Below are 20,368 nucleotides of genomic sequence, written 5' to 3' on the forward strand. Positions count from 1 at the left end.
GGAAATAGCCTTAATTCTCACAATCATTGGCATAGTCCTGATAGAAAAAGGCCACATTCACATTGATGCAAGCCTATGGGAGTGACTAGGAACACGTAGTTTTAGGCAGACTAATCCCTCTTGTAGACAAGATGGATCCGAGATCCGGATTCAAACAGGAATGTAACAAATTACAGAGATAACCATAAACATAGGGATGCAGCTGAAATAATACTTCATTTCATTAATGTAAAATACTAAAATATGCTTACAAACAGGAATGGAAATAAACCAGCTAGGGCGATGGTAGCTTATCTCTGAGAAGAGATGTGGTGGCTACATGCCTCTGAACTACCTTACAATGAGACTCAAGTGCCTTTTTATTGTTGAGCAATAAAAGCAAACCCTAAACAACCAAAACCCTAACCCGAGGAGATGTAACACCAAGAGTTTATGGGCTCCGTTGGGGTGAGTTGGACAACCAATTTCCTAGGGTCACGACTTGGTCATATTATCTCCATTTGACACACATGATAGCCCGTTGGAAATATATCTTCGAGGAATACGACGGCAAAGAGTGGTGGATTTCCAAAAAAACATCATTTAGGGCCTCAAAACAGCTCCGGAAGTTTAGGACCCGAAAAACTGCTAAAAATAGTAAACTGTGCTATAATTAAGGAAACTGAAAAACTGAAAGAAGCAATGGTGGGGGTCCAAGTGGAATTGGCAGGTGGCCACCAATATCCACCTGGATCATTCCTCCCCCCTTAGGAAGCAATGGTCCCCATTGCGTTGAGTTCCTCCATGAGATGAGGGAACTTCTGCTGAACTTGGTCCTTGGTGAGCCACTTGCCCTGGTGAAGGAGTTGGCCTGCTTTGACAACTTGATACAGTTGGATATTCTGCTGGCGAGTGTGCTTGATCTGTGTGTCCATGATCTGATCAGTTGCAACTTGTTCCATGCAATCTGGATTTAACTCTGTGGGTGTGAGCTGTTTTGCAATGTCGGATGTGTTTAGTAATGGTGGAAAGTATGGCCGAAGGCGGTCCACATTGAACAATGGGTGCACGCCAAGGAATTGGGAAATGCTGAGCTCAAATGCATTGTCTCCCATAGCCTTGGTAATGGTGTAGGGACCATATCGGAGTGGTTTGAGTGTCCGATAGGCTCTGGTAAGGTGTTCCTTTTACAAATGCAACCAGACTTTGTCGCCCACTTGAAACTTGTGTGGCACCCGATGTTGATCATGTTGTGTAGAAATTTTGAACAATTTAACACATATTCAATGGAGATTATCCTGATCATGTACTATTGCGGAATACATACACAATACATAAGCTCCTCTATGTTGATCATCAATTTAGTAGCATCAATAATAATAAAACATCAAGAGCATTCACACATTAACACAGTATGTAACCCGAGGAAAGCTTACCGCTGAAAACCCCACACTATCTGTATATTAATGATTGAGAACATGTAACATTACAAAGTACAATGCTTATCACAAGAAATCCAGTACCAACTCCATCTGTTACACACAATACAACTCATATCTGATCTCCAAATCTATTCCACTGCTTGCCTGCCTCCACTGCTCAAGAATGAATGAGAATGGATTAACCAAACTCGTATTTACCTCCAAAGAATCACTCACACTGGGAAAGACGTGAGCAGAGGCTATAATACTGGGTAAATACTAGGCAATACTCATTGGCATACTCAATCCCTTGATTGTGCAAATAATTTAGAAAGCTCCTCAGGAATTTGTCCACTCAAATTATTATGGGCCAAATCCAACTACTCCAAAGTAGATATTTGACTAAGAGTTGTAGGTATTCTCCCTTCCAATTGATTGTAAGATAAATTCAACAACTGTAAATGGCTCATACTACCTATGCTTGTGGGGATTTTCTCAGTAAGATTATTGTGAGAAAAATCAAATATAGTTTTTGTAGGAAAAATATACGACAACATATACTCATATGGCCTAGATGTTGTGATTGTCAATCCTTTGCTATTCATCCATTTCACTTGCAAGATTCTATTGTTACCAAAGTAGGGATATTTAGTGTGTGCAACCACTTTGAGACAACCCTGTGTCAAGCAAAAACATGGTATTATGTAATCTTTTTAGATTAATTTGACGTCCTTTTTGTAAATTAACAATTTGTTTATGGAAAATGTTAAGTACATTGAAAACCTGTCAATTTGTCAATTTGCAAGCAAGACTTAAAAGTAGTTTTTTCTTCAATATCTTTGTTATCTTTGGGTGGGTTGTGGTATTGATAAACTTTGAAGCCAAAGACACATTTTATTTTGCAAGTATTGGCATCACAATGTATACTTGTTGCACAAGTTTTTGGAACACAAAACTTCACCATTGCACCTTTCAAACAATAGCTATTTGCTTCAACCAACAACATTCTTCAATTCCACTCTTGCTTATGCTATCACGTTACAACGTACCCTTTGCAACATGAGGTGCAATTGCTAGCATAATAATAATTTAAAGTAAAGTTATAATGTGTCATAAAATATGTTTTTTGATTCCTATTATGGTTTGATGTATGTCCATATTTACTTGCCATTTAATTTATATGACTATTCCAGTTTGTAAAATGTATTATGAGATAAGTGTGTTGATGTCTATCATGTGGCTATGCTAGTTTGTAAAATGTATTATGAAATAAGTGTGTTGATGTCTATCATGGATTATGACTCTAAACATTTACCAACCATTTAATTTATATGGCTAAGTTATTGTGTCTTTTATAAGATTGCATGTTTATTCATTTAATTTTTGTTGTAATACTTCACTTAATCTGTAACCAACAATGCAATGTAGACCTCCATTACCCTACCTTACTAGGGAAGCCATATAGATTAAATGGACTGTAAACATCAAAACACTTACTTCATGATACATCTAAAGCTTATGAGAATTCTTCGACTTAAATCACATGATAGTACATTTGTCGACGCGTTTCGGACCAACAAGTGTGGTTCATCGTCAGGACAAGCTGAAGAACCAGATCATGGCTGCATATTAAATAGGGAGAGTAGATCATCCAACGGCTAGGTTTGACTAAAAAAACGACTATATTGAAAAAAAGTCTATATTAGGTCAGACTTGATAAACGGCTAGATTTTGACTATTCAAATTGTTTAATTATATAATATTGTTATGCTAAAATCTTATTATAACACTTATCATATGTAATTTATGTGAAAAGATAATAATAGAATTAGGGAAAATTGCTAGAAATAATAATTGAAAGGATTTAATAATAACTAATAATAATTAATATACTATTATTCTAATAATGTTATAGTGTTAATCTTATTGTTAATGACTTGTGTAACTAATTAAAATAAATTTAAATAAATCTATGGATATTATTAATATTAACTAAACTAATCTGATAATAGATCATTCAAATTAGAATATCTCATAATAGATCATTCAATTATCAAATATTCTAATTTGAATGATCTATTATCAGATTAGTTTAGTTAATATTAATAATATCCATAGATTTATTTAAATTTATTTTAATTGGTTACACAAGTCATTAACAATAAGATTAACACTATAAATTATTAGAATAATAGTATATTAATTATTATTAGTTATTATTAAATCCTTTCAATTATTATTTCTAGCAATTTTCCCTAATTCTATTATTATCTTTTCACATAAATTACATATGATAAGTGTTATAATAATATTTTAGCATAACAATATTATATAATTAAACAATTTGAATAGTCAAATCTAGCCATTTATCAAGTCTGACCTAATATAGCCATTTTTTCAATATAGCCGTTTTTTTAGTCAAACCTAGCCGTTGGATGATCTGCTCTCCCTATTTAATATGCAGCCATGATATGGTTCTTCAGCTTGTCCCGACGATGAACCACACTTGTTGGTTCGCATCGACAAATGTACTATCATGTGATTTAAGCCGAAGAATTCTCATAATCTTGACATGGATCATAGAAGCCTCAATTCAACATCTAAAGCTGCTAAAAAAAAAAAAATCATAGAAATGAACTAAATTACAACTTTATTATTATTATTATTATAAGAAGAAGAATTAATATATAAACTAAACATATATACATTTTGAAAAACATGTGACAAGATTCTTAACCATGAGATTCACCCTCACTTTATCATGGATATTCTTAATATGTAAATAAATTTTGTTATACTATGGTTTATCAATAAAATATGCCCTAAAAGCCATAACTTATTTCATATGATACTTGTTCATACAACATTTTTTTAATTAATCAATTTAATTGAAAGAGAAAAAAAACATACCTACTTGAAAAATAACTCTTAATCATTAGTTTGTAAATACTATTAAAAATATTCTACAATATTCTATTGAAGTTAAATCTTAATCTTATTTCAATATATATATATATATATATATATATATATATATATATATATATATATATATATTCTTTTCCATTATAATTTGCGATGTTTTTATTATTAATTTTTATATTCTCTATTTTTTTTATGTTATTAATCTAAGTAAACATTTACTATTCAATTTTATAATTAATCTTGTTAATTTAATAACATATTTCTTTCCACTAAAATCTATTAATTAATCTTGGGCCTCGAGTATGCCTTAAAAGTGCTCCTGATTGGCTAAGAGCTCGTCTTCCTCAGAGGTAAGGAAACATGTTAACCACCCAAGACTAAGAGACATCTAGCAAGAGTGAGGACAATCATCTATGGTCGCTATCAGCGAATGTAGGTTGACTCATCACTGTTATTCAAGAAAAACCATGCCCCTTTATGGGATAACCCATTGGCGGTCCATAAGGGGGCAGGGTTTAACGGATTGTCCCAAGTAACATGGTTTTTCTTGAATAACAGTGATGAACAAGAGATGATTATCCTCACTACTAATTTGACAACTAAATTATGATAAGTTTTCTCACGTGTGAAAAAAACATATTTCTTTTCATACTTCATTTCACAAATAATTTCATATTTAAAATTCAAAAATCAATAACCTTGTGAACCCAAATTTAATTTAAAATTCAAAAATCAATGCCATGGATATTGTTCCTTGCCTCTATATTTTGGCAGTCTATTCTTCCTTGCCTCTACGTGGTCAAAACAAATTTGGGTGATGAAATTCCATGGAGTTTTATTTATTTATTTATCTCTGTATCACCATCACCAACTAATTTGAATATGAGAGGTCAATGGAAATTTTTGTTTTTTTTTAATGATAATCCCCACTACGTATCTGGTTAATTTTATAACATATTTTTAACCAGATATGTGATGGAGGTTATCAACAAAAAATAAATAAATATAAAATTGCAGTTGTTTCTCTGAAAAGTAAGTGATGATAGCAAGGAAGGAGGCGTGAAGGTGCAGGGGAACAGTAGCCCTTTTCCTTTTCCGGATTATTTGTTTAGTTAGTGCTTGATTTTATTTTATTTTCCTCTAACGTTCACTGGATTAGTGTAGGTTTCAATAATGACTTTTAAGTTTCACTTTTTGGTAGCCGATAGAGATGGGCATTGTTTTAATAATGATTTTGAATTTAAGTTTATATTTTACTAACACAGGTTTTTAATTTTTTTTTAAATAAACATTTTTATATGATGTAATGAAGTGTTATAAATATTTTGTGTTGATTCCTTTTTGCAAATTTTTATTATTATTTGGAAATTTTGTGTGAGAATATTTAAAATAAATATATGTTTATATGATGTAATAAATATTTTGCGTAGATTTTTTTATTATTATTTGGGAGAATTATGTGAGAATGTTTTAAATTACATTGTGAATGTATAATAAAATAATTATTTGATTAAAATTCATGTGGTAATTATTTGAAAATTTGAGATTATTTATTAGTAATTATGAAAGTTTATATTTGGGTGAGAGATAGAGTAAAGTTTAAATGTTTTACTCATATTTAATTACTTAAAATATTATATAGTTTAATTATTAGATGTTTTTGTTTTTGTTTTGGGTATTTTATTTGGTCAATTTTGTCTGAAATTTTCTTGGGATTGTAAATTTTCACTATGAAATCGACATAATTCGAGTGTCCTGGGGTTTTTTAGGATATTGCCAAAAATTATGTCACCAAATTCTAGCGAAAAAAATAAAAACCATCTTATAGTTAGAGTGCTCCTTAAAACAAACAATTTATATATGCATGATTATATGTAAAGGGTCACTATATACATATAAATGTTAGACATCCCCATTCATTCATTGTTTAATATACAAGTAATGTATTCTTATAAATTGTTTGATATACAAGTAATGTATTCTTATAAGGATAATCTCAATTATAAACGTTTACATTTTAACATTGATATCAAAGCACAATTATGTGCCATTGGGAAACTAGGTTCATCCCACAAAGCAAATCATATGATAGTTCATGCCACCATCATTTGTACAACATCGTACCAACCTCTAACAAGTCTGCCAACCAACCAATATCATTTGTATGCTAATGTACTAGCAACAAATTGTTAGTGACTAAATTTTGTGTGTCTTTATCACAACACAATCACATGTAATTGTCAATCTCTTTTTCATGCAATGGTATGAAATTAGTTGTATAATTTGTAATTTTGTATGTCAATGTCTAATTTCTACAAATTCCTTTCCATTTTTTGTACTAATTGCTAAATCAATTTCTTTCTATGTAATATGGGGAATTTTGTCCAATAACATTTTTTGAATCAATAGAGAAACTCCATTCAATAACAAGTTATAACTAATTTCTTCAAATCATTATATCTATACTTTTATCCATACTTTTATATAATAAAAAATGATTTAAAATATAAAAATATATTACATTCCATTAGTCACAACCTAAAAAACATTATATTAAATTTAGGTACCCATCATTACTGTAATTTATTTTATTTACTTTAAATATGAAGATTTATACAAAGTCTTAAGTGCCCACTCAAAATTGTTCGTTTACTTATCATCCCATATGCAAAGCATATAAATGGAAGATAAACATGTGATGACAACCATAGATAACATGGATAAACGGTTCTTTAAATATATAATTAAGAAACTAGAATGGTTTACAACTATGTCGTTAAGTAATTCTATAAATAATAAAACTAATTAAGTTATCCCTTTAATAAATTAATAGATTAATAGGTTTAATTAATTTATCCTTTAAACCTATTAATTAGCTAATTTTAAAAAATAAATAAATAATTAAATTAATTAATTAATAAAAAAAACTAGTAAAATAATAGCCGACCGATTTTCTTACACTTTTTCTTTAATATCCTATATATATAACCTAAATCTAGCTCCTGGATACATCATTAAGATATGGAAAATATCTATTGTCGCACCCCTAATGATGGACTCACTTGGTAGTCCGAAACGTTGGGGTCACAAAACTCTATAACAAGTCATTCCTCCTCTCTACAACTATGTCATTATTTTTTTGAATTCTACCATAATGATGAGGCTATCATGAAAATTAAGATAGAACAAAATGTATTAATAAAGTAAAGATGAATATAATAGGAAGGATGTTAGTGGAGTTATTAATTAGGTCAATAAAATGGAAAGAAGTTTTATATAAAGCCGGTCAACTTGCATGTAAGAAAAGATAACAATAATTTCCAGTTGTTATAAGGAGATATTTATAGTTGGTTTTTATGATGGTTAAAAAAATAGTTGTTTCTTGGTAAATTATTTTTTTCCTTATGAAATTGGTCAACTTGCATGCCAGAAAAGATAACAACAATTTCACATTGTTATAAGGATATATTTATAACACATTGTTATAAGGAGATATTTATAATTGGTTTCTATAGTGGTTTAAAAAAATGATAAATTAAAATTTTTCATTAACTATTTGTTAAATAAGTTTCACAATGAAGAAAAAGATGATAATTGCATTAATTTATCCTAGTTATATTAAATAGGGATAATGTACAAGTACATGCATGACTGGGGAATACTTGAAACAAGAAATCATGAGCTTATAAATACATCAACTATTGAAAATGCACATTATAAGATTGACACATATATTAAATCCTCAAGAAGTGGATGAAACCACATAGTGCAACAATGTTTATTAAATAAAAAACCTTTGTCAATGAAAAGTAACTTTTAAACTACCAAAAAGAAAAGACAATTGACTATAATCCACAAAGCTAATGCAATAATAATAAATTCCACTACCCATAAAGGGACAAAAAGAAAGAAAATAATTGTGAAAATAATGATCATAAGTTGGTTGAAGGACACCCATTTCCATAAATGCCACTACACTATTGCAAAAGATTGAATAGGAAGGGAGTAGATATCCTAGACTTAAAAGATGAAATCACTATTAGTCATGTGAAAAAAATTGACAAATGATAGAACCAAGCTCAACTACAATTACATGCACTATGAATCTTGAAACAAAGGAGAATTCCTACTTTGAAAAGTTATAAAACATAGTGTAAAGTATACTCCATCACACCTAAATCACATGCACTATGAATCTTGAAACAAAAGAGAATTCCTACCTTGAAAAGTTATAAAACCTAGTGTAAAGTATACTCCATCACACTTAACGGTTGCAAATAAGAGTAAGTATCTAAGAAAATAAGAAATCAAACTTACAAATTTTATTACATCTATATCAAGAAATTTATAGAAATTTGGAAATAAATTGAGAAGAGTCACAAATAACAAAGATGTAAAGACACAAGTAAATTGTGACAAAACACATCCCTACATAACCATTATTTTCACTAGGAAAATAAACTTTTTGTTTATCATACTCAGTATACCAAAGCGATTATCACTAATGGACAACAAATTAAAGGAATAAGAAAATACCATAAAATTTCTATACACATACAAAACTTGAAACTACAAATAAAATTTTAAATTGTGCCAATTGATATAATGGATATGTTATTAAGCATTAAATAATTGATGCACTTAATTATTTACACCATAAACCTCTATGAAAAAATTATAGAATTCAAATAAATATACTAACAATAACAATTAGATGATCAAAATTTCCCTAAATTTATCACAACCAATCAAGAAAGAAAATATCAAAAAAAGACAATCTATATATTAAAAAAAATATTATAATAATAATCCGCAAAACATTACATTGAAAAAAGGGCGAACTTCACAACACAATAATCAAATTACACACAAACTTGGGCAGAATTTAAATCAAGTTCCAAAACCCAAATCCAAAATCCGAAGTAACTTCAGAAAGGAAGTCATCCAAACCCTACTCTTTCAGAGAATGCCTTTGACGATGAAACATCTTGAACAATGCTATCAATTTAAAACAACATACATAAAAACATGAACATCTAACTTAGAGTATGAGATATATCATATGTAATAATTAAATGGCACAACTTGCAAAGACAAGATTTTATGTGAAGGTTCACTATAGGCATATAAATGTCATACACTTTGATTCATATTATCATCAATTCATCTTTTAAAATATAAATATTTTATAACTCCTATAAGGATAATTATAAGGATAATTATCTATCTATTGTAATTTTTTTTTATCTTTAGAGCATTACTTCCCCATGTCATGGAATTCTAGGTAAATGTGGTATTGGTGTATCTGGTTTATAAGAAAAAATATTTATTTCTGTTTCATGAATGCAGCATTAGGTCAGGAATTAATAATAATAAAGTAAGGTTCTATGTTTTATGGTTATTTTTAAAATGTGGAGTAGAAAAAGGAATTGGAACACTCTAAGTAAGGGGTGATTTAAATTGTCAATGGATTTAACAAATGGTAAGAGTAATATTGAAAATTTAATATTGGATTTGATTATGATAAAAATATTTGAGGGAAGAAATAAAATTTTATAGATATTTTTCTCATATTTATACAATAAATATATTATTTAAAAATATTTTTATTAAATAAGAATTTAAGGAAGACTTTCTACTCTTAAAATTTATTATTTTCTTTATTGATACTTTGAGGAAGTCTTAATATTTATTTATATGTTTTTAGTTACATTTAAAGCTCTATATAGAACATAAAATGGTAGTAATTTTTATCTAAGTATGTTTGTTGAAGGCCTGATATAGGACACGAAGTGGTTGTAATTTTCATGTGTGTTAAAGCACATGCAAAGGTAGAAATGACCATGTATGATTGTAATATGTCATTTTTACATGTCTATTTCAAGTTCTCTTTATTATAGGAAGTAGAAGCCCTTGGCTCTAATAAAATCAACATCACAAGTGCATGTATATTATAAATGAAATAATGAATATAGAGATTTTTATGGGAAAAAAAATAATTTTCATAGATCAATAAATAATAGCTAGATATACTACCATAATTAATTACATTAAAATCATTAGATAGTAACTAATTTTTGTTTAAGATATTCTATTTATCATGATGCAGCTGCACACCTAACTCCATCTGAGAATGTGTGCAAATAATACATTTCCATTGGAATATTTTGGGCAAGAGACCACAAGTAGGCTATTTATTGTGCCAAAGATACACATAACTCGCATGGGTTTGAGCAACCATCACAAGTACTAGTGCACAAATAATACGAGCACAAAAATAAGTGTGTCATTGTAGAGACCTAAATTGGTGGGGTCATTAACAACACCCTTCCTTCATTGACCCAACTAGCCATTGACAATTGTTGGTAATTCAATTAATTATATATGAACTAGATTATGATTAATATACTTGTATACTAAAGCTAGGTGTACGGATAGAGACTACTTATGGACATATTGAGTAGCAATTTGGCACTTGCATTGGTTGAAGAAACTAGATGAGTAACCAAGGAGGATAAGAGGGATGATAACATTTGTTGATAGAGCAGCATAATGTTAGGCAATAGGTATTCACACCAAACTGTTAGTAGAGGTGGACTCTAAATTAATCACAAGGAAAGTGGTAGGGCCATAATAAAATGGGACCTAAAGCCATTGATCTCAAATCAAAGAGTAAGCCAACCCCTAAAAGAGATACCCTAAAAATGACAACTTTATTTAAAACTAAAGTGTAATACATTAAAAGAAAAGCAAAGAGATAATAAGTTCCCTCTCCATGTGGGGGCTTAGAACTTTCTCTAGCCATTCTAGTATTCCTCTCTTCATAGAGGACTCTAACCATGTCAGTTAAGTCATAGAAATATTTATTGAATTCTTCCTCTTCTGAAAGACCTTCAGTCTATCTTGCTCCATACATGATGGCTTTGGATTCAAGCTCAGCTTCTGGTACTGCTTGTACCTCCTCAATCTCAATTGAAGGTAAAACTTGAGGTGCTTCAAGTGCAGCTGGGATTGAAACTTTGGGTGGAGATTGTGGCCTTGTGGCTCTCCTTATTCTGGGAATTACCTCAGGATTTGCAACCAATAGTTTCCCTTCCTCTCTGTAGCTTTAACCATCTAAGCATCACAAATTTGCAACCATTTAAACCCTACTTGCACAAAACTCAAGCAATCAAGAAAATAACCTTTGCTCTGATACCAACTTGATCTGTTGTTGAATGTTAGTTTTGTTGTGCTAATTTCAACTTCAGAATTAAAAACAACTTCTTATCATTTGCTTCATGTGCATAGGTTTCCTTTATGGTGTTTGTGAATGAACAAGTAATTTTTTATCAAGTTTTATGTTAAATTCATGAGAAAAATAGCATGAAGTAAAGTGTTGAAAAACAACAAACAGATGTATAGCAAACCATCAAAATGAAAACATAACACAATGTTTTGATGGAGTTCACCCCTCCTAGGCTACATATCCTTGGTCCAACTTCCAGGGCTTGGGCCTCTGTATTAGCTAAAAATGGAAAAAGTGTTGTTTACCATGCTCTACTACTCCTAAATCCTACTTCAATGTGCTTAGAACATCAAAATCATCTAGGAATGTCCTTTCCTGATCCCAATTTGGTCGAATTTTGCAAAAGTTATGGCAAAATCAATTTCTCCTAGGAATTCTCCACTAAAACTGGAGGAACTCCAGTTAGTCCCGCTAATTTAGGAGAAATCCCCAAAATTTTCGGTCTGCCAGAAGTGTCACCAAACTAAACTGCAGTTTAATTAAATATTAAGTGTAGTTTGATTAAATGTTATTGGTAGTTAGCGCATAATCCGCGGTTAATGGCAACCGTTAGTCTGGCGGTTAAAGTGGAAATGGACACATGTCGTGGTAATGCCAATGGTCATGGTTTAATGCTAACAGTTATGGTTTGCTGGTCGGTGGTTATGTTTTTCTAGACACATGGGAGGGGGCTGGCCCATGGGTTGGCTCCCTCCTCTCCCCAACCACCAATGGTTAACGTAATATATACAGCTTGCAACCATTATATATTAAGACTCATGGTGGCAGTGTAACGGTAAGACGTGGAGCTAATGTGGGCCAGGTCACCGGTTCGACTCCGCCGACCAAACCATAAATTTTACCACTACGCGCCATTGCCAGTCCGGCCTTTGGGTAGGGACACTGACGACCTCTTGGCTTGCCACTTGTCCCCTCCTCATTGGTCCATCCTCCGACCAATCATATGAAGAAAATCATCAAAACCATTAGCCAACCACAACACACCACTTGGCGAGTCCTTACTAGACATTGACCATCCCGTTGACCTGCCCAATCACCTGCAACATCAACAGTATGGACTGTTGACTTTGCAGTGGCTGTACTTTTTTTTTTGCAAAATTTCCTATGTTTGGCAAAGTGGACATAACACGATATCTTCCTCATACAAGCTCAGTTTGGAGTGAAACGAGTTGCATTGGAATCATATCATCGAGATGGACACAGTTGTTCAGGTTTTGAGAGATTCTGATCACTTTGATTTTTGAGCTAAATAATGATCACCTCATCAATCAGTGTGTTGAGAAGAAATTATTTTACATAGATTGTGAAGAGGAGGAAGAAAAGGAACAAGAAACATCAAAAGAAGAGGATACACACCAGGAACAAACCCTAGAGAAAGAATAAATGAATCCGACCATATCTTGTATGCATTGGCTGGAATTACCACTCCTCAAACTATCAAGATAAAAAGACATATCAAGAAGAAAAAGGTAGTAGTGTTGATTGATTCAGAAAGTACCCATAATTTTATTGATTGTAAAATAGCGAAGGAATCGAATTGCTTCCTATATCCATCACCAAAGTGTCAAGTGATGGTTGCAAATGGAGGAACCATAAATTGCTCTGGAAAGTGCCATAATATCAAGCTATCCATGGGATAATATGTGTTGAATAGTCCAATGATTTCCATTCCAATAGGTGGTGCTGATGTTGTACTTGGAGTCCAATGGCTACAATCTTTGGGTACGATAGCTTTTAATTTTCAAGAACTTTTCTTGAATTTTTTTCATAAGGAAAGGAAGTTGAATTAACAGATATCGCAGGGAAACCATGAAAGATAATCATCTCTAACGGCATGACAAAGCTTCTAAAGAAAGAACAATGTGGCGTAATTGCACAATTATGTTTGCTAGAGGTTACCACATCGAAATCACCTATTTCTCCAAATTTCCAAAAAGTCTTAGACAATCATTGCAAGGTATTTGAAACTCCCAAAGGCCTCCCACATATTCATGATAATGATCATGCTATTCATTTGATTCCAGGAAGTGTTCCTCCAAACATCAGGCCTTACAAATATCCCTATGCCCAAAAGAGTGAAATTGAACGTATGGTTGCAGAAATGCTAGAGGTTGGTATAATTCAACCTAGTCAAAGTTCTTTCTCTACTCCAGTATTATTGGTGCACAAGAAGGATGGATCATGGAGCATGTGTTTGGATTAAAGGGAGATAAAAAAACTCACTATTAAAGATAAATTTCCCATTCCTATCATTGATGAATTATTGGATAAATTGCATAGAGCGATTTAATTCACCAAGTTGGACCTTCGTTCATGATATCAACAAATTAGAATGAAGACCGAAGACATTCTGAAAACAACATTTAGAACTCATGAGGGTCATTATGAATTTTTGGTCATGCCTTTTGGCCTTACCAATGCACCTTCTACATTTCAAGTTTTGATGAATTCCATTTTCAAACCTGACCTTAGAAAATTTGTGTTAGTATTTTTTGATGATATACTTATCTACAAAAACTCTTGGAAGGATCATGTTCAACATGTTGATAGACTGCTAAAACTATTGGAGGAGAAACAATTATATGCAAAAACCTCCATGATAGTCTTAAATACTTTTTAGAACAAAGATTATCTTGAGAAGAGAAGAAAAAATGGGTCACAAAGATGTTGGGTTATAACTTTGAAATCATCTACAAAAAAGGGAAGCAAAATATTGTTGCAGATGCACTCTCAAGAAAAGATGAGGATGTGGAAGCATTTCTTTATGCCATTTCTATTATCCAACCATATTGGATAAACGAAGTAAGGGATGAATGGAAGAATGACAAAGAAGTGTGGTAACTCATTGAAAAGATGTAGCAAGATCCCAATACATCTGATACATTTAATAGGAAAAATGATTCATTATGGTACAAAGATTGCTTATACCTCTGTAAGAATTCCCAACTCAAACAAAATATTCTTCTGGAATTGCACACTTATCCCTTAGGAGGGCATTCAGGATTTTTAAAAACTTACCACACGGTTAAGAAGGAATTTTTTTTGGGATGGCCTTAAATCTGATATTCAAAAGTTTGTGGCGGAATGTTTGGTTTGCCAACAAAATAAAGTTGAGACAACTAAGACCCTAGGTCTATTACAAGCTTTATCCGTTCCAAGTCAACATTGGGAGGAGGTTTCAATGGATTTTACCACAAGTTTACCCAAGTCCGAAGGAAAGAGTGTCATCATGGTGGTAGTTGATAGACTTACTAAGTATGCACACTTTTGTGCATTATCTCATCCATTTAAAGCTAGTATAGTTGTTACTGCATTTATGGAAACAATTCAAAAGCTACATGGAAACCCAAAGATTATTGTAAGCGACAAAGATCCTATTTTCACCGAATTTTTTTTGACAAAATTATTTTCTTGTCAAGGTACTCAGTTAACTCATAGCTTATCTTATCATCCTCAATCTCATGGGCAAATTGAGATAGTGAACAAATGTTTGGAAGGATATATTCATTGCTTTGTATATGATAAACAGACACAATGGGTCAAATGGTTGCCTTTGGTTGAATGGTGGTATAACACTTCCTTCCATACTACAAAAAAAATGACCCCATTTATGGCTCTTTATGGATATCATCCACCGTCCATCACATCATATTTAAGAGAAAATTCTAAGTTCAAGTAGTGGAAGATCACATTGAGCATCAACAAAAATTTCTCCAACTCTTAAAGGATAACCTGACTTTGGCACAGAATAGAATGAAACAACAGGCATACCGACATCGCAACGAAAGAAGTTTTGATGTAGGTGACTGGTTATTTCTACAACTACAACCATACAAACAAGTGTCCCTTAAGCAAGCTAAGAAGGATAATAAATTATCATCAAAGTATTTTGGTCTATACAATGTGTTGCAAAAGATTGGTACTATGGCATACAAATTGGAACTTCCTGCAACAGCTACGAAATCGATCAATTTCAGAGTATCTCATCAAGTGGAAGAACTTACTCGCTGAAGATTCCACATGGGAGGATGAGAATTTTATACAAAAGCATCCATAACTACTCAAGCATTGAGGACAACACTTTTTTGAAGGAGAGGGGCATGTTAGGTACCTATAACACTAGTGTATTCCCTTATTATTATTGTCATTGTAGCCCCTTATTGTTATTGTTGTGTCCATGTTGTCCCCATTTTGTTATTATTGTGCCCCATAGAAGCTCACTATTATTATTGTTGTGCCCTTACATTATTATTGTTATGTCGACTCTGATTATATTGTGACCCCTTAGACTCCTATATATAGAAAGGAGGCCTTTTCATTTTTATCATCCAAGAATTGTTCATTTGTGTAATGTAAAGGAGGTTTCCCCATCGAAGAGGCTACTTTTGAAGTCGTTGATCTATCTCATTCTTCTATTTTGTGAGCTGGTTGCATAACAAAACTCCCTTTGCGACCCTAGTCGTTGTTACAGAAAAATTGTATAAAATTATGCATTTATGAATATCTATAGTTTTCTTGTTCATGAATATTATTTTTAATTTATTGCAGAATCTGGCCATATAATGTGAACATGATTGTTCTTTGGCATCGAATGTATTATTCTTGAATCATTTTCAGAAAACAATCTTTATGACATTATGGATTGATCGGGGTCACATTTCTCTATCGTATTTGTTTGAGGACCTGATAAAAATGATGCCTACATCAAGAAACATATTCTTGCCTGTATCATCCAGAATGAATCCGTCCATGATTTCAAGCATCATGGTTGGAGCCCAGATGCCTACAAAATTGCTGAATTTGGGAGGCCTAGTGTCATTGTTTCGCTTGGTGTTGCATTTTCACATTGCCCACAGCTGCAACCATTAACAAGACTTATATTTGTGCTACTTCATGAAGAGGGTGTCCCCACAAACTATTGGATTTATCTTCAGTGCCTTTTTGGTGCTCTAGAGACATGGTGCTTCTTGCAAACTATATATCTAGTGTTGTGTTCATATTTAGCCCTGGATAAGTAAGCACATCCTCTTCATTCTTTAAATTGAGCATCACTTATAACCAGTGGCAGTCTCATACTTTGGGAACTACAAAGGGTTGTGACAGTAAAAATAATTATAGGGGAACACTCTTTTGCAATCCTGCATACATTGTTTCTTGTACAAGATGTACAAAATGTACAACAACTCAAACTCATTCATGGCCATTATACTCTTTTCTAGGAATAGATTAAAACAACTAGAAAAATTCTGACATCGTGAGCAGGCCATACTACAATAACTTTAGGAAAATATTTGTTTAGTGGTTCTACTGATGATCACTACCTATTTGATGGGATCCATGCATCAACTTTTCCAATAGTACCTCCTGGCCATACCTCCGCTGATAAATACAATTTCAAGCCTATCAAAGAGAAGACATTTGAAGCTAAGATGACTAATGTTTTCATTTTCTCCTGATAAAATCATTCCCATTCATAAAACCCACACACACATTACATTCACATTTATAGATACAAAGCATGCTATCATAGGTAGCTCAACTATTCAACTTTGAGTGTTAATCTTTGACCTCTGCTGTGTCAAAATATGTTATGCATCCACGCTAGTACTAAATTCAATGGAGATGATGTGTAGGTACAACTGATTTTCAATGGTACTTAGATTTGTCATCCCTATCATGTGGAAGAATATCCTTTTATATATTAGTCATTTGTAAATAGATCTCTTTGTAACCACAAATATTCACATATTCCAAATTCATCTATTATTTTCATGGTCAATCTCTTCATGGTGCCAAAATAACTTAGCAAAGCTATATTAGTCTATTTGTCATGGTTCTCTTCTTCCTAAGACACCAAATATAGTTGCAATAGTGCACCAATTGACTATTTTTAGATTGAGAAAATTTGGATAATGACGTTCAAAATTTGTGTACATAGAGGGCAACCTGCCTAAAGAAGCCAAGATTGTTCTACACTCCTTGGTGCTGAATTGGGTAGACGTCGTGGACGTAAAGCATCTAGAAATAACGCCTCTCAAGTGTGCCAAGATGAATGAGGTCTTTCAGTGTAATTGGAAGGCAAGGAGGGGGAAAAAGCTTAGAAAGGCCCACAATTACAGAAAAAACCAACCTATACAACATAATAGTAATGCTCTTTGCATTTTTGACTATCAATATTCGACAAGACCTAGTAGAAAGCATAAAATAACACACATCTGTGTTGGAAGACCTAGTTTCACAAAATTGAATATATTCATAGGAAAGAAACAAAATGGAAATTAATAGAGTAGTTGTTGTCACAATTCAATCTGTCGTTATTGGTATCCTGAGAAAAGAATTGGAGGTGCAGTTGGGCCTTTGATGCATGGATATCTTCCCTGAGAAACTCTCCCATGAATTCGAATCTTCTTTTGAGATCCATAATTATAGAAACAACCAACCTATACATCATAATAGTAATGCTCTTTGCATCAACCAAGAAAGACATTAACAATTTTCCACTCAGGACAACTATATTGGGTATGTACAAGGAAGGAGAAACACAATTATAATAAATCAAATCTCTTTATCACTCACACACAACACACCAACACCATCAAGTTAGCTTGAGGCCTCTGAAGCCCAAAAGAGACACACTTTCATTTTCAGAAGATTGTATACCTAAAATATTTTTAAACCTTTTCAAGCCTTCAATTCTAAACTGGTAACATCAGATGAGATGCCAATTTCAACATTGAAGAAGAAATTTCAAGCCATATGATGAGATAGCTTTCTACTGATCTTGTGATCAGTGGCTCATCAAAATCACTCACCTTCATCCAACCTGCACACACATTACAATCTCAATTACTTATAGATATAAAGCAAGTTGTCATAGGTAGCTCGATTGTCCAACCTTTGAGTGTTAATATTTGACCTATGCCATGTCAAAATATGTTATGCATCCACACTAAACTAAATGAAACAATAATTGCTTTCATTTTCTTCTGATAAAATCATTCTCATTCATCAAACTTGCACACACATTACATTCATAGTTATAGATACAGAGCAAGTTGTCACAGGTAGCTCGACTGTTCAACCTTTGAGTGTTAATCTTCGACCTATGCTGTGTCAAAATATCCTATGCATCCACACTAGTACTAAATGCAATGGAGATGATGTGTAGGTACAATTGATTTTCAATGGTACTTAGATTCGTCATCCCTGTCATGTGGAAGAGTATCCTTTTATCTATCAGTCATTTGTAAATAGAGCTCTTTGTAACCACAAATATTCACATATTCCAAATCCATCTGTCATTTTCATGGTCAATCTCTTCTTGATTCCAAAATAACTTAGAAAAGCTATATCAGTCAGTTAGCCATGGCTCTCTTCTTCCCGAGACACCAAATACAGCTGCAACAGTGCACCAAACCACTATTTTTAGATTGAGAAAATTGGGATAATGATGTTCAAAATTTGTGTACACATAGGGAAACCTGCCTAAAGAAGGCAAGATTGTTTTTCACTTCTTGGAACTGAATTGGGAAGATGTTGTGGATGCAAAGCGTCTAGAAATCATGCCTCTCAAGGGCGCCCTAACGAACGAGGTATTTTAGTGTAAATGAAAGACAATGAAGGGGGAAAAGATCAGGAAGGCCCTGGTTCAAATCTATGGAGAGGGCATGGATTTGTTCTTCAATAGGGAAGATGAGATTCAAACATGCTAGTGCATGTTGTGGCTTGGGCAAGGAAAATGTATGCTAGGTTGCCCCCGAGGGTCGTATCGAGGAGTTTCTCAATGCAAGGGTAATTTTATTTATTTAGTTCTTCGTTTATAATTTTAGGTGTTTTAATTACTATTTTTTCTCTGCTTGAATTTTAGCCATTTTGGGTTGTTTAGAATCCCAATGGTAGGTGCTGATATTTGTGGATTTTTACAAGACATAAATTCCCCCTTTCATTTCATCTTGTTTCTTATGTGTATCCATTGAAGGGTTTTGAAATATTTTGTATAATATTATTGTTTTGATGCCTTTGATATGCATATCCTTTAGTGAATTTAGATGATAATTTTTTGGTATATGTATTGCAGACTGATCCATAATGGTGTTGCATTGAAATAAAGACAGGAGATCGAGAACACTATACAAATACATTTAAAACCCATAATATCTCTATAATATTACATATTGAAGAAAAAAAGTGATGGCATTGAAGATATCCACAATAATGATGCCTATTCTCTTTGAATTCGCATTGCAATCAAATCCAAAATGAAAAATTTGAAAAATATAAGTTCCTACCTCTACCTTGCAAGGAATTTAAGAATTTTGCACTTTGCTACATTGTTATGGAAATGGTGAACACTCATTCCCAATGTGGCCATGCTCACGTTAATACCAGAATATGTAACACAATGATTATTGGGAAGATTTTAATGTCTTGTTTCTCTATTTAGTGTGGTTCTTAATGGCTTCATCTAAAAACATAATGATCACCATTGTTGCATTGACTATGGTTGGTCCTTTTGAGCGTTACCTTTCATAGGATAGTTGGAACTCTATAATTATGGAAATGCCAAAGATAAACCATGTTATCACTATATAATTTTAATCTGAAATAGAAATCACATATTATCTGCATATCAATATGCAAGTTCATATTTGCAGAATATTTTGAAGTGAATTAATCATAAGTTACTTTGTTGTAGCAACATAGATTAATTTTCTCTTTGGGATAAGTTTTTTTAATCACTTTGTTTAGTCAACTT

Source organism: Pinus tabuliformis, chromosome Q (genome assembly GCF_031772625.1).
Source record: "Pinus tabuliformis cultivar Carrire ecotype Pingquan chromosome Q, CPIR1, whole genome shotgun sequence".
Lineage (NCBI taxonomy): Eukaryota > Viridiplantae > Streptophyta > Pinopsida > Pinales > Pinaceae > Pinus > Pinus tabuliformis.